This window comes from Oncorhynchus gorbuscha, linkage group LG07 (genome assembly GCF_021184085.1).
Source record: "Oncorhynchus gorbuscha isolate QuinsamMale2020 ecotype Even-year linkage group LG07, OgorEven_v1.0, whole genome shotgun sequence".
Taxonomy (NCBI): domain Eukaryota; kingdom Metazoa; phylum Chordata; class Actinopteri; order Salmoniformes; family Salmonidae; genus Oncorhynchus; species Oncorhynchus gorbuscha.
The window spans coordinates 80656042-80671517 of NC_060179.1; the positions used below are offsets into that span (position 1 = coordinate 80656042).

Consider the following 15476-nt stretch of genomic DNA (forward strand, 5'->3'; position numbering starts at 1 on the left):
TGGAGGGAGACAGACATGGCTGGAGGGAGACAGACATGGCTGGAGGGAGACAGACATGGCTGGAGGGAGACAGACAGACAGACAGACAGACATGGCTGGAGGGAGGGAGGGAGACAGACAGACAGACATGGCTGGAGGGAGGGAGGGAGGGAGACAGACAGACAGACATGGCTGGAGGGAGGGAGGGAGACAGACAGACAGACATGGCTGGAGGGAGGGAGACAGACAGACAGACATGGCTGGAGGGAGACAGACAGACAGACATGGCTGGAGGGAGACAGACAGACAGACATGGCTGGAGGGAGACAGACAGACAGACATGGCTGGAGGGAGGGAGGGAGACAGACAGACAGACAGACATGGCTGGAGGGAGGGAGGGAGACAGACATGGCTGGAGGGAGGGAGGGAGACAGACATGGCTGGAGGGAGGCAGACAGACAGACATGGCTGGAGGGAGGGAGACAGACAGACATGGCTGGAGGGAGGGAGACAGACAGACATGGCTGGAGGGAGGGAGACAGACAGACATGGCTGGAGGGAGGGAGGGAGACAGACAGACATGGCTGGAGGGAGGGAGGGAGACAGACAGACATGGCTGGAGGGAGGGAGGGAGACAGACAGACATGGCTGGAGGGGAGGAGACAGACAGACATGGCTGGAGGGAGGGAGGGAGACAGACAGACATGGCTGGAGGGAGGAGGGAGACAGACAGACATGGCTGGAGGGAGGGGGAGACAGACAGACATGGCTGGAGGGGGGAGACAGACATGGCTGGAGGGAGGGAGACAGACATGGCTGGAGGGAGACAGACATGGCTGGAGGGAGGGAGACAGACATGGCTGGAGGGAGGGAGACAGACATGGCTGGAGGGAGGGAGACAGACATGGCTGGAGGGAGGGAGACAGACATGGCTGGAGGGAGGGAGACAGACATGGCTGGAGGGAGGGAGACAGACATGGCTGGAGGGAGGGAGACAGACATGGCTGGAGGGAGGGAGACAGACATGGCTGGAGGGAAGGAGACAGACATGGCTGGAGGGAAGGAGACAGACATGGCTGGAGGGAAGGAGACAGACAGACATGGCTGGAGGGAGGGAGAGACAGACATGGCTGGAGGGAGGGAGACAGACATGGCTGGATGGAGGGAGGCAGACATGGCTGGAGGGAGGGAGGCAGACATGGCTGGAGGGAGGGAGGCAGACATGGCTGGAGGGAGGGAGGCAGACATGGCTGGAGGGAGGGAGGCAGACATGGCTGGAGGGAGGGAGGCAGACATGGCTGGAGGGAGGGAGGCAGACATGGCTGGAGGGAGGGAGGCAGACATGGCTGATGAGGGGAGAGGGAGGGAGACAGACATGGCTAGATGGAGGGAGGGAGGGAGGGCTCTTACCCAGTCTGGAGTGGGGTTCCAGTACACAGCTGATGATGATACACTGGACAAACGACTTCTGGCCAGCTCGGACTCTGGTTGAAAGGCCTCCTTGATAGGAAGAAGAGGAACCATTATAGTCACTAGGCTCAATCTTATTGTCAGTGAGCAGTAACATATTGTATATCTCTGACAAGTTATTTAATCCTGTATATAACTTCACACTAAATGATTCCCACAAGACTTGCTTTCCAGTGAGCTGCGTTCATAAGTCTCTACACGTAGAGAGACGTTACCTCGTTATCTCTCCCCAAGTTGGACTCTGTGTCGCTGGCTCCAGCTATACCACTGGTGTCAGCAGCAAGGGACTGCGGAGAGGGAGTGTGTTGGGGAGAGGGAGTGTGTTGGGGAGAGGGAGTGTGTTGGGGAGAGTGGACGTTTTGGTCAATGGTCATGTGCTGGAGACAGACCATGGTGCCATCCTCAGAGACCTGAGCCTTCTCTGTCAGCTTGTCAATAGCTACAGGGACCAAACAACAAGAAAATATCCTTAGGGAACGGTTCAATGGTTTCTAACATGTGACAAAACAAATTATTTTGGTACGACTTAAAAGAAACCAATTGCTGTTGTTTTTATAAAAAGGGGTGAGAGAATTGCAGAAGTTATGTGATGAAACAGAGTAGTAGGATATAAGTTAGTGATAGCTGAGTGGAAACCCGACAAGCCCAGTTAATAGAATTGATTATAATGAAATATAAAACCTTAACATACCATAGGGGAAAGTGCTTTGCAAAATACAGGCATGCATGGAGAGCTCCAGGAGAGGGGGGGTACCTGGTATGGCCACGAGACTGGCTTTGAGTGTCCCTGGCTCAGCTGGGACGGCCGGTCGGGACCCCTCCATGGAGATGGTCTCCTGGGAGTTGATCCGGGAGATAATGGCCGTGGTAGTCTTCTTCCTCTTCTTCATCTGCAGGGCCTTGTTAGAAGAATGGAAAATAAAATGAACCAAGTATTTACTGACCCACTTTACATGTTTTATGTGATCAACTGTTTTGTCAAGTCAGATTTATTTAAAGTACATTTCACATGGATCACTCACAACATCAACTCTTTTTTTTAACTATGGGGGAAAATATTGACCGTTGGCTTAAAGCCTCCTTGTACGGTTTTATGCAAGAGGATAGAGTTCTACGTTACTACGGCAACTGCACAGCCCACAACCGCAGGGCTCTCCAGAGGGCGGTCTGCACAACGCATCACACTACCTGCCAGCCAGGAGACCTACAGCACCCGATGTCACAGGAAGGCCAAAAAGATTATCAAGCACTACAGCCACCAGAGCCACTGCCTGTTCACCCCGCTATCATCCAGAAGGCGAGGTCAGTACAGGTGCCTCAAAGCTGGGACCGAGAGACTGAAAAACAGCTTCTAATCTCAAGGCCATCAGACTGGTAAATAGCCATCACTAGCACAGACAGGCTGCTGCCTACATACAGACTTAAAATCATTGGCCACTTTAATAAATGGAACACTCGTCACTTTAATAATGTTGACACATCTTGCATTACCCATATCATATGTATATACTGTATTCTATTCTACCTTATCTTAGTCTATGTATTACTCATCTCATATGTATATACTGTATTCTATACTATTCTACTGTATCTTAGTCTATGTATTACTCATCTCATATGTATATACTGTATTCTATTCTACCTTATCTTAGTCTATGTATTACTCATCTCATATGTATATACTGTATTCTATACTATTCTACTGTATCTTAGTCTATGTATTACTCATCTCATATGTATATACTGTATTCTATACTATTCTACTGTATCTTAGTCTATGTATTACTCATCTCATATGTATATACTGTACTCTATTCTACTGTATCTTAGTCTATGTATTACTCATATCATATGTATATACTGTATTCTATTCTATTCTACTGTATCTTAGTCTATGTATTACTCATCTCATATGTATATACTGTATTCTATACTATTCTACTGTATCTTAGTCTATGTATTACTCATCTCATATGTATATACTGTATTCTATACCATCTACTGTATCTTAGTCTATGTATTACTCATCTCATATGTATATACTGTATTCTATACCATCTACTGCATCTTAGTCTATGTATTACTCATCTCATATGTATATACTGTATTCTATACCATCTACTGTATCTTAGTCTATGTATTACTCATCTCATATGTATATACTGTATTCTATACTATTCTACCTTATCTTAGTCTATGTATTACTCATCTCATATGTATATACTGTATTCTATTCTACTGTATCTTAGTCTATGTATTACTCATCTCATATGTATATACTGTATTCTATTCTACCTTATCTTAGTCTATGTATTACTCATCTCATATGTATATACTGTATTCTATTCTACGGTATCTTAGTCTATGCCGCGCTGACATTGCTCATCCATATATTTATATATTCTTAGTTCCATTCCTTTACTCTAGATTTGTGTGTATACGTTGTGAAATTGTTCGATATGACTTGTTAGATATTACTGCACTGTTGGAACTAGAAGTGGTCCTTCTGTAGCTCAGTTGGTAGAGCATGGCGCTTGTAACGCCAGGGTAGTGGGTTCGACTCCCGGGACCACCCATACGTAGAATGTATGCACACATGACTGTAAGTCGCTTTGGATAAAAGCGTCTGCTAAATGACATATTATAGAAGCACAAGCATTTCGCTACACCTACAATAACATCTGCTAAAACACGTGTACGTGACCAATACAATGTGATTGGATTGGATTTAGAAAGCACGTGGTCTCTCTCTACCTTGTGGATGGTGGCTGGGTCAGAGGACAGATTGGCCAGCTGGTGGAAGATGTTGCGCTTACGGATGATGGTGTACACCAGGTTACAGTTACCTGCGAAGGAGAAGAACAGTTACCCGGGGCAGGTTTATCATGTCAACGTTTAAAAGAGACACTCTAGAAAGAAGTAGCGAAAAGGAGCTTTTAAATAGTGTCAGTCTGGCAGGTTGTGTTCTGGTCATTTCACGGCAATCATGTTGATGCAATCCCATCGTCCAAGAGATGGCACCGTTCCCATACTGCCCAGTCAATGCTAGGTGATGTCTTCGGAGGAGTCTGAGCCGGCCTCACGACCACAACCATTCTAGATTTTCTTTACTACTGTGTGATGTCTGACAACATGAGACTAGAGCCTGGGTCCCAGATCACTTTGTGCAGTCTTGACAACTCCTTGTCACTTAATTGCCACGTCTGACAAGAAAGCACAATCAGATCTGGGACCTGAGCTAACGAGAGCCAGGTTTTACCATCAAACTGATACTGGATGAGGTTGTTGAAGACCTCCAGCAGGAAGAAGACAAGATGGTGGTTCTGGGAGGCAGAGAAGAGGAACCAGTTGGTGGAGAAGGCTTCCAGGAGGTGGAGCAGCTTGTTAGCTGCCACCATGGAGAGAGACTTCAGGTAAGGAGACACTGTGGAGGAGAAACAGAAGTTGGTTAGTTGCCACCATGGAGAGACTCTTCAGGTAAGGAGACACTGTGGAGGAGAAACAGAAGTTGGTTAGCTACCACCATGGAGAGACTCTTCAGGTAAGGAGACACTGTGGAGGAGAAACAGAAGTTGGTTAGCTGCCACCATGGAGAGACTCTTCAGGTAAGGAGACACTGTGGAGGAGAAACAGAAGTTGGTTAGTTGCCACCATGGAGAGACTCTTCAGGTAAGGAGACACTGTGGAGGAGAAACAGAAGTTGGTTAGCTGCCACCATGGAGAGACTCTTCAGGTAAGGAGACACTGTGGAGGAGAAACAGAAGTTGGTTAGCTGCCACCATGGAGAGACTCTTCAGGTAAGGCGACACTGTGGAGGATGGTGGTGTACTGGTGTCAATAACCTGCAATATCCAGATACAGCCAACAGGTGGCGACCCTTTCAATGACAGTCAGACACTCACCCAAAGATTTAAATAGAATAGAAGTATTATATTGTATCTCTGAGCACTTACCGTTCACTACGATAGTGAGCAGGCAGTCAAAGAGGGGCTGCAGGCGTTGATGTCCACTGGTGATGATCTTGTGGAAGATCTAGACAATCACATATGAAGACTGCCATGAGGCAGATGTTCCACCAGCGTCCAGACAGTTATGTTAATACTGTATATCATACTATGATCAGATTTTTTTCTGCACTTGAATTTAAAAAATATATATAATTGTGCCTCTGCCAGCAAACAACGACCTTCATCAGAGCATGCTCCCATCTTCCCTCCCTGCCATCCATCCATCCATTCTCCCTCCCTCCCTCCCTCCCTCCCTCCCTCCCTGCCATCCATCCCTCCATCCATCCTCCCTCCCTCCCTCCCATCCATCCATCCATCCATCCCTGCCATCCATCCTCCCTCCCTCCCTCCCTCCCTCCATCCATCCTCCCTCCCTGCCATCCATCCATCCCTCCCTCCTCCCTGCCATCCATCCATCCATAATTGCTTTGTGCCTCTGCCGTCAGTAACCAATGACCTTCATCAGAGCATGGTACTGTATCCTCCTATCCATCCATCCACCCTCCCCCTCCATCCTCCCTCTCATCCATCCATCCATCCATCCGCCCCCTCCCTCCCTCCCTCCCTCCATCCGTCCTCCCTCCCTCCATCCTTCCTCCCTCCCTCCCTTCATCCATCCATCCATCCATCCCTCCCTTCATCCATCCATCCATCCGCACTCCCTCCCTCCCTCCCTCCATCCATTCCTCCCTCCCTTCATCCATCCATCCGTCCTCCCTCCCTCCCTTCCCTCCCATCCATCCATCCGTCCTCCCTCCCTCTCATCCCTCTCATCCATCCGTCCTCCCTCCTCTCTCCCTCCCTCTCATCCATCTCATCCATCCGTCCTCCCTCCCTCCCTCCCTCTCATCCATCTCATCCATCCGTCCTCCCATCCATAATTGTTGTGCCTCCGCCGTCAGTAACCAATGAGCATGCTACTGTATCCTCCCTCCCATCCATCCATCCATCCATCCATCCATCCATCCATCCATCCATCCATCCATCCATCCTCTCTCCCTTCCCTCCCATCCATCCATCCTCTCTCCCTTCCCTCCCATCCTCTCTCCCTTCCCTCCCATCCATCCATCCTCTCTCCCTTCCCTCCCATCCATCCATCCTCTCTCCCTTCCCTCCCATCCATCCATCCTCTCTCCCTTCCCTCCCATCCATCCATCCTCTCTCCCTTCCCTCCCATCCATCCATCCTCGGTCCCTCCCCTCCCATCCATCCATCCTCGGTCCCTCCCCTCCCCCCATCCATCCATCCTCTCTCCCTCCCCTCCATCCATCCATCCCTCTCCCTCCATCCATCCATCCTCTCTCCCTCCATCCATCCATCCTCTTCCCTCCCATCCATCCATCCTCTCTCCCTCCCTCCCATCCATCCATCCTCTCTCCCCCTCCCCATCCATCCATCCATCTCTCCCTCCCCTCCATCCATCCATCCTCTCTCCCTCCCCTCCATCCATCCATCCTCTCCCTCCCTCCCATCCATCCATCCTCTCTCCCTCCCCTCCATCCATCCATCCTCCCTCCCTCCCATCCATCCATCCATCCTCCCTCCCTCCATCCATCCATCCATCCTCTCTCCCTCCCATCCATCCATCCATCCATCCATCCCTCCCATCCTCTCTCCCTCCCATCCATCTCTCCTCCCCTCCATCCATCCATCCATCCTCTCTCTCCCTCCCATCAAATCCATCCATCCATCCTCTCTCCCTCCATCCATCCATCCTCTCTCCCTCCCATCCCTCTCCCTCCCATCCTCTCCCTCCATCCTCTCTCCCTCCCATCCTCTCCCTCCCATCCTCTCTCCCTCCCATCCACCCATCCTCTCTCCCTCCCTCCATCCATCCATCCTCTCTCCCTCCCCTCCATCCATCCATCCTCTCTCCCTCCCCTCCCATCCATCCATCCTCTCTCCCTCCCATCCATATCTCTCCCTCCCCTCCCATCCATCCATCCTCTCTCCCTCCCCTCCCATCCATCCATCCATCCATCCCTCTCCCTCCATCCCTCCCATCCTCTCTCCCTCCCTCCATCCCTCCCATCCCATCCCTCCCATCCTCTCTCCCTCCCATCCTCCTCCCATCCCCTCCATCCATCCATCTCTCTCTCCCTCCCCTCCCATCCATCCATCCTCTCTCCCTCCCCTCCCAACCCTCCCATCCCCCCACCCCTCCCATCCACCCCTCCCTTCCCTCCCATCCACCCCATCCCATCCCTCCCATCCACCCCATCCCTTCCCTCCCATCCACCCCATCCCTCCCATCCCATCCACCCCATCCCTCCCATCCCATCCCTCCCATCCCTCCCATCCCTCCCATCCACCCCATCCCTCCCATCCACCCCATCCCTCCCATCCCTCCCATCCACCCCATCCCTCCCATCCCCCCCATCCCTCCCATCCACCCCATCCTCCCATCCCTCCCATCCACCCTCGGCATCCAGGGAAGCATTGAGACGTCACTCAGACAGCTCTCCTCACCACTATGAGCAGGTCAGCATGAGTTCCAGTGAACACAGGGATGTCCATGGGGACTCGTACAGAGTAGGGTTTATTCAAACGCACGCCAAAGTTCCTCTCTCCACTCAGCAGCAGCAGGATAAACACACCGATGTGTACCAGGCCCACACGAGCTGCACACACACAGAGTACATATAAGAAGATGAAACACACAACACACACACACACACACAGCTCCGTATTACTCACACTGGTCAGCCCGTGCATCATTCAGGTAAAACAGGATAGGCACCAGGACATCCAGAACATCACTGCTCTTCAACACGAAGAATAGGAACTTCTGAAACACATAAAAAAATAGCAAGTTGAGGCTAAACGAGATCAAAAGGCACCAAGATTGTGAGCTTCAATATTAAATGAATATTCTCGCTTGTACTTTGTGGAAACAGTTAGGAACAACAATACTGTACTTAAAAATGTCAGACCCCCAAAGGTCAAACACAGACAATACCTGTCAAAGTTAAAACAAGACCATTGTCACAATCTTTTTACAACGTGTTCTCTAGAGAAGCTGCAAATGTCACATTAAAACATAAATCTTTATTTGGGAGGTAAACACTTCTAGGCATCTCCTCAGTGCATTCACAATCAGAGAGAGAGGAGGATGTAATCAATGTGCGATGCAACGAGGCGTGTACGAAGCACACAGATGAACAGATGGCAGTCTGAGGGCAGAAGGGTAGAGCAATGTGATGCAGGAAGTATTGAGGTGGATAGGTGTGATAGGCCACATTATTCTACAGACGACCCTCTCAGCGGTCTACAGACGACCCTCTCAGCGGTCTACAGACGACCCTCTCAGCGGTCTACAGACGACCCTCTCAGCGGTCTACAGACGACCCTCTCAGCGGTCTACAGACGATCCTCTCAGCGGTCTACAGACGATCCTCTCAGTGTTCTACAGACGATCCTCTCAGTGTTCTATGTGAGCTCGATTTTATACACCTGTCAGCAACGGGTGTGGCTGAAATATCTGAATCCACAATTTGAAGGGGTGTCCCACATACACAATATGTACAAAAGTATGTAAAATTTAGAATGGCCCATTATCAAATGGGCAAGAAGAGGGGTCGGGAAAAAACTGTCTCTGTTTGACTCGAATAGGGAATGGAGGCCGCTGTCATGACGTTGCCCTGTTGGTGAGGTTTATGACCCCCATAAATACCTTTCCCCCCTTTTCTCGCTCTACAGGAAACCCCTTTGTGTTAACATAGAGAGAGTACGGGAACGTCATAAGGTAGGGAACGGAACAATATTTGGTAATCCAACCAGTTGAAAGTGTCCGTTGGTACTTAAAGAATATGATGTCAGATCAGTTGTTGTCTGGGACATTATATCTGATGATAGGACGACATAAATTGTATCTTGGAAAGTCTACACATTCTAGTCATCAGATTCACATGGAATTGTAGTGCAATTTGAATGCTTAAATATGAAACTATTTGTGAAAAGACTAAAAGGTAATTTTAGTTTTAATATCAGAGAATTGTTTTCATAAGTAAAATATGCTCACTCAGCGGCCACGCCCGAGTGAACCAATTCACGGCTGGCTAAGCCAACCTCAGCGTGAGCTCTGGTTGCAAATGGTTGAACGACTACAACCTAACATTGTGTTCCCTACGACGTGAGCACTGATGTCCATACGTTTAAGAGGGCGAATTTCAACGTGGAGGTGATGATCGCCACGCTGGAAGGATGAATATCAACTATACCAGCCAGAATATAGCATGGAGCTTATAGTATGGCAACTTGATATGAACTCTGAACTCTTATTCACTAAAGAAGTGATACATCCTAGATCCCTACATCCTTTTCAGCAGCAGCTGTAAATTTGCGTGGCCTAGGAAAGGACGGACAATCTCTCCAGAGCGACAGAGTACTACAATGCATCCGTTCTACCACACGACGACAAGAGTACCACAATGTATCCATTCTACCACAACGTATCCATTCTACCACAACGTATCCATTCTACCACAACGTATCCATTCTACCACAACGTATCCATTCTACCACAACGTATCCATTCTACCACAACGTATCCATTCTACCACAACGTATCCATTCTACCACAACGTATCCATTCTACCACAACGTATCCATTCTACCACAACGTATCCATTCTACCACAACGTATCCATTCTACCACAACGTATCCATTCTACCACAACGTATCCATTCTATCCATTCTACAACGTATCCATTCTACCACAACGTATCCATTCTACCACAACGTATCCATTCTACCACAACGTATCCATTCTACCACAACGTATCCATTCTACCACAACGTATCCATTCTGCCACAACGTATCCATTCTGCCACACGACGACAGAGTACTGCAACGTATCCATTCTACCAAATGACTACAGACAACAACGTATCCGCCCAGAAATATTCTTCAAAGGACAAGGGAGATCACTGCTGGGCAACCCAGCCTTCCATCTTCGACCAATCTATTGAAGTGCAGCTCAGAGTAAATATATTTATTGTATTTTCCTTTTACCGAATGGGCGGTTATTTAGAATGCATAAGATTCTGTATTTACGATAGCGTAGCTTCATAAGGTCCGATAGAGACCCAATCCTTTTATTCCTCAGTCTTCCCGCTCTTTCATTCAAACCCAACACCCTTTTTTGTGTAACCAGCCATCATATCGGTTTCATCCACTAGGAACGTTTTATTTTATGACATAAATAGTAATCAATGTATGATCCATCCTGTGTATATGTAATTATGTGTGATTATTTAGTAAATAAATAATTAAACCAAATTTTGTATTGCTGATTCAACTTGTTAGCCAGGGTCCGTGAATTTTACGATGTCCAGATGAGACTGAATAAGGTGACGATTAATAATGGACTGCTATTGATATAAAAGCTTACCAGGTCTTTTAAGAGTTCATTTGGAAGACAACAGCTCTATAAACATTCTTCCGTGGTGCCCCGACTTCCTAGTTAATTACATTTACATGACTAGTTTAATCAGGTAATATTAATTACAGAGAATAGATTTTATAAAATAGCATGTCATATAATTGAATCCATAGAAAAGACATGACACTGCTTTCCTGTTGGTTGGTTTTTTTCAAATCATGCCAGGTAGGCTACTCCGCTTATTTCAGACCATGCCAGGTAGGCTACTCCGCTTATTTCAGACCATGCCAGGTAGGCTACTCCGCTAATTTCAGACCATGCCAGGTAGGCTACTCCGCTTATTTCAGACAATGACAGGTAGGCTACTCCGCTTATTTCAGACAATGACAGGTAGGGCTTATTTCAGACCATGACAGGTACTTATTTCAGACCGCTTATTTCAGACAATGACAGGTAGGCTACTCCGCTTATTTCAGACCATGCCAGGTAGGCTACTCCGCTTATTTCAGACAATGACAGGTAGGCTACTCCGCTTATTTCAGACAATGACAGGTAGGCTACTCCAGTTATTTTACTCCAAGCATCAACCAACCACTGTTTGGAGGAGCATGCAGCCTCTTCCTACTTGACAGGTTTATTTTATTTTTAGTTAGTTAGTTAGTTAGTTAGTTAGTATTTAGATTATTTATTCCACCCAAATTCAGTATGCCCTCCAACCTTGTTCCTGCAGCTACCCAGTGGTTAATTTGGGAAATAAAGTGAAATCTGTTTGGGAACATTGATAGTTTTCACAACAAAATATATTGAATTAAAATCGGTGACAGCCAGTCACTCTGTGTGCTCAAGAAAGGAATGAAGGGGAGAGGAGGAGGAGATGGAAACTCATTGTGGTGACATATTCTGTAGCTAAAGGTAATGTTCCAGCCTATATGAAAACAGAAGCTATTCAAAATCAAATACAAATTCATTATAATTGTAGGCGAACTCTGTACGCTGCAATGCACAATCAATGAACAAAAAGCATGGCCTAGGGCCTAAATGTTGTCTCCCAGACTCATGTATATACATTTTGGAGCATAACGTAACCAGTCCATCCAGTATGTATTATTAATTAGTCTACACTCCAGGGCAATTACTAGAATAAAAGTTTAATTTTGGAGAATAGACTCGACGAATCACATACCAAAGAAATCTTAAAATCAGACATCTTAAAAAATGTTTTGCCATATTTAATATGTGGTAGGCTATGTATTGTAGAAAGGCACAATCCTTATTTTAATTCAGGATTTTTCTCCTCCCCAGGCTTGGGCTATATACACACACACACACACACACAGTATATACACGTATGCATAAACTCTAATATGCATGAGTGTTTTGAATGAATTATCACCTTAGAAAGAGCTGTCCATTTCTTTGTGTTAGGCTTTGAAACAACATCAACAACCATGTGTTACACTCCATTTCAACCTGCTGTTGAACTTCTTTCTTCAAATGTATCATCACAATGAGGTGAGTTTTAAAAGCACTATACTGTTTTGATGATAAGTGTTTGATGTGATTTTTGATTGCAGAGGGGCAATAGAGCCCTGAGTACCAGGCCATTAGGACCTGATGGAGGGACAATAGAGCCCTGAGTACCAGGCCATTAGGACCTGATGGAGGGACAATAGAGCCCTGAGTACCAGGCCATTAGGACCTGATGGAGGGACAATAGAGCCCTGAGTACCAGGCCAATAGTGACCTGATGGAGGGACAGTAGAGCCCTGAGTACCAGGCCAATAGTGACCTGATGGAGGGACAGTAGAGCCCTGAGTACCAGGCCAATAGTGACCTGATGGAGGGACAGTAGAGTCCTGAGTACCAGGCCAATAGTGACCTGATGGAGGGACAGTAGAGTCCTGAGTACCAGGCCAATAGTGACCTGATGGAGGGACAGTAGAGTCCTGAGTACCAGGCCAATAGTGACCTGATGGAGGGACAGTAGAGTCCTGAGTACCAGGCCAATAGTGACCTGATGGAGGGACAGTAGAGCCCTGAGTACCAGGCCAATAGGACCTGATGGTTATCAGTGAGTTGGGTACTACCAACACATGTCCAGAGTGCATAAGAGGAGATTACTGTTAATGGAATTTTACTTCAGTCATGACTGTTTGAGGTACTACAGTCAACACATGACTCCAGAGTCAATACAGTCAATCAGATTACTGTTAATGGGTGAGGGGGTTTTACTTCAGTCATGACTGTTGGTCACCATGACTCCCGGTGAGGTAACACGGTCAGTCACCATGACTCCCGGTGAGGGGGTAACGCGGTCGGTCACCATGACTCCCGGTGAGGGGGTAACGCGGTCACCATGACTCCCGGTGAGGGGGTAACACGGTCACCATGACTCCCGGTGAGGGGGTCACCATGACACGGTCACCATGACTCCCGGTGACTCCCGGTGAGGGGGTAACACGGTCACCATGACTCACCATGGTGAGGGGGTAACACGGTCACCATGACTCCCGGTGACTCCCGGTGAGGGGGTAACGCGGTCACCATGACTCCCGGTGAGGGGGTAACGCGGTCACCATGACTCCCGGTGAGGGGGTAACACGGTCACCATGACTCCCGGTGAGGGGGTAACACGGTCACCATGACTCCCGGTGAGGGGGTAACACGGTCACCATGACTCCCGGTGAGGGGGTAACACGGTCACCATGACTCCCGGTGAGGGGGTAACACGGTCACCATGACTCCCGGTGGGGGTAACACGGTCACCATGACTCCCGGTGAGTCACCATGAGGTAACACGGTCACCATGACTCCCGGTGAGGGGGTAACACGGTCACCATGACTCCCGGTGAGGAGGTAACACGGTCACCATGACTCCCGGTGAGGAGGTAACACGGTCACCATGACTCCCGGTGAGGAGGTAACACGGTCACCATGACTCCCGGTGAGGAGGTAATAGGGTCACCATGACTCCCGGTGAGGAGGTAATAGGGTCACCATGACTCCCGGTGAGGAGGTAATAGGGTCCTAGTAAAGGCTAATACAGCACTGTTGTATCCTTTAATGTAGGAATGATAGGATGCAGGTACCAGGGCTCCAGTCCGAACCTTGTTGAAGTCACAGAGCTTCCAGAAGAGCACCAGTAGCTCCTGGTGGAATCGGATCTTCTTGGCTGAGTTGGGCAGGTAGGTCTGGATCAGAGGGTTGGTCATCAGTCTGGCCAGACCCTTCAGGATGAAGCTGAAGTCCTGGAGAAAGACAACAACAACAACAAACTCTCCCTTCAAATGTACTGCGACTTAAATGGTTTTTAAAAAAAGGATATCTGATGGACCCAGAGTCATGTGGTTCTGGATTGACCGTTTGAACAGTGTACGTTAGTGTCTTACCTCCTCCCTATGGATCCTGGACAGGTAGTTTACAAACAGGTTGTCTGGTCCCACAGGCTGTGAACACAAGGAAGAGAAACATTATGATAACAGATACAACAACCAACAATTCCACGTGGCCAGAGGCAAGATGGAACTACCACCATGTTGCTTATTCCTATCCAGTTCTCTCAGAAGGGGATTTTAGAATCAGGCTCCCTCTCTCTCTTTTACCTCTAGGTCCTCCATGGCGGAGGCGGAATGGTCCAGGCTGTGTTGTGCTGCGGCTGGCCCGGCCTCGTGCTCCAGAGTCACTATGAGGACCTGGACAGCATGCTCCACCAACACCTCTCGGTAGTCAGAGAACATCAGGTGATTGTAAGGGATACCGTAACCCACTGCGTCATAGGCACACACCACGTTGAGGAGAGACGTGAAGAGAGGCAGGGCATGTCTGGGAGGAGGAGAAAGAGGTTAGGATTAGTGTAACACACACTCTTCAGACCAAATCTTCAGTCATAAAGTGTGTGTGTGTGTGTGTGTGTGTGTGTGTGTTACCTGTTGTCTGTAGCGCAGAAGAAGGTAACCCAGGGGTTGAGGAGGTTGTTGTCAGCAGAGGGGGGCAGGTACATGGCCTCAGAGAAACAGGTCAACAGCAGCTTCAGCAGCTCCGTCCTGACCAAGACATTGGAGAGAATAATATGAAATATACCGTAATTGCTGGACTATTAAGCGCACCCGAATATAAACCGCACCAACTGAATTATTTAAAAATATGTATTTTGTACATAAATAAGCCGCACATGTCTATAAGCCGCAGGTGCCTACCGGTACATTTAAACAAATTAACTTTACACAGCCTTTTAAACGAAACACGGCTTGTAACAAAATTTAAACAGTAGCCTACCAGTAAAGTCATTGGTCACTATCTTCCTCCTCCTGTGCACTGAAACCACTGAAGTCATCTCCTTCGGTGTCGGAGTTGAATAGCCTCAGAATTGCTTCATCCGATGTTGGATCGTTTTCATTGTCGCTCTCGTCACTTTCATCCGGAGGCAAATACCCCGCTGAGCTCATGCTGCCCCTTCAACAGGCAGCAGTCCAGCCTTTCCAAACCCGTTGATGATAGTGGATTTTTTGACAATGCTCCACGCTGTCAGGACCCACTGGCAGACTTGACCATAAGTTGCTCTTCGCATGGGGCCCGTTTTAGTGAAGGATTTCTCCCCACTTGTCATCCAAGCCTCCCACTGAACAAGGAGCGCCA

General features: G+C 48.2%; 1 pseudogene; it reads right to left on the bottom strand.

Annotated features, from left to right (window-relative positions):
* Positions 1–15476, bottom strand: part of LOC124039384 — a 32548-nt pseudogene that overhangs the window by 3643 nt on the left and 13429 nt on the right.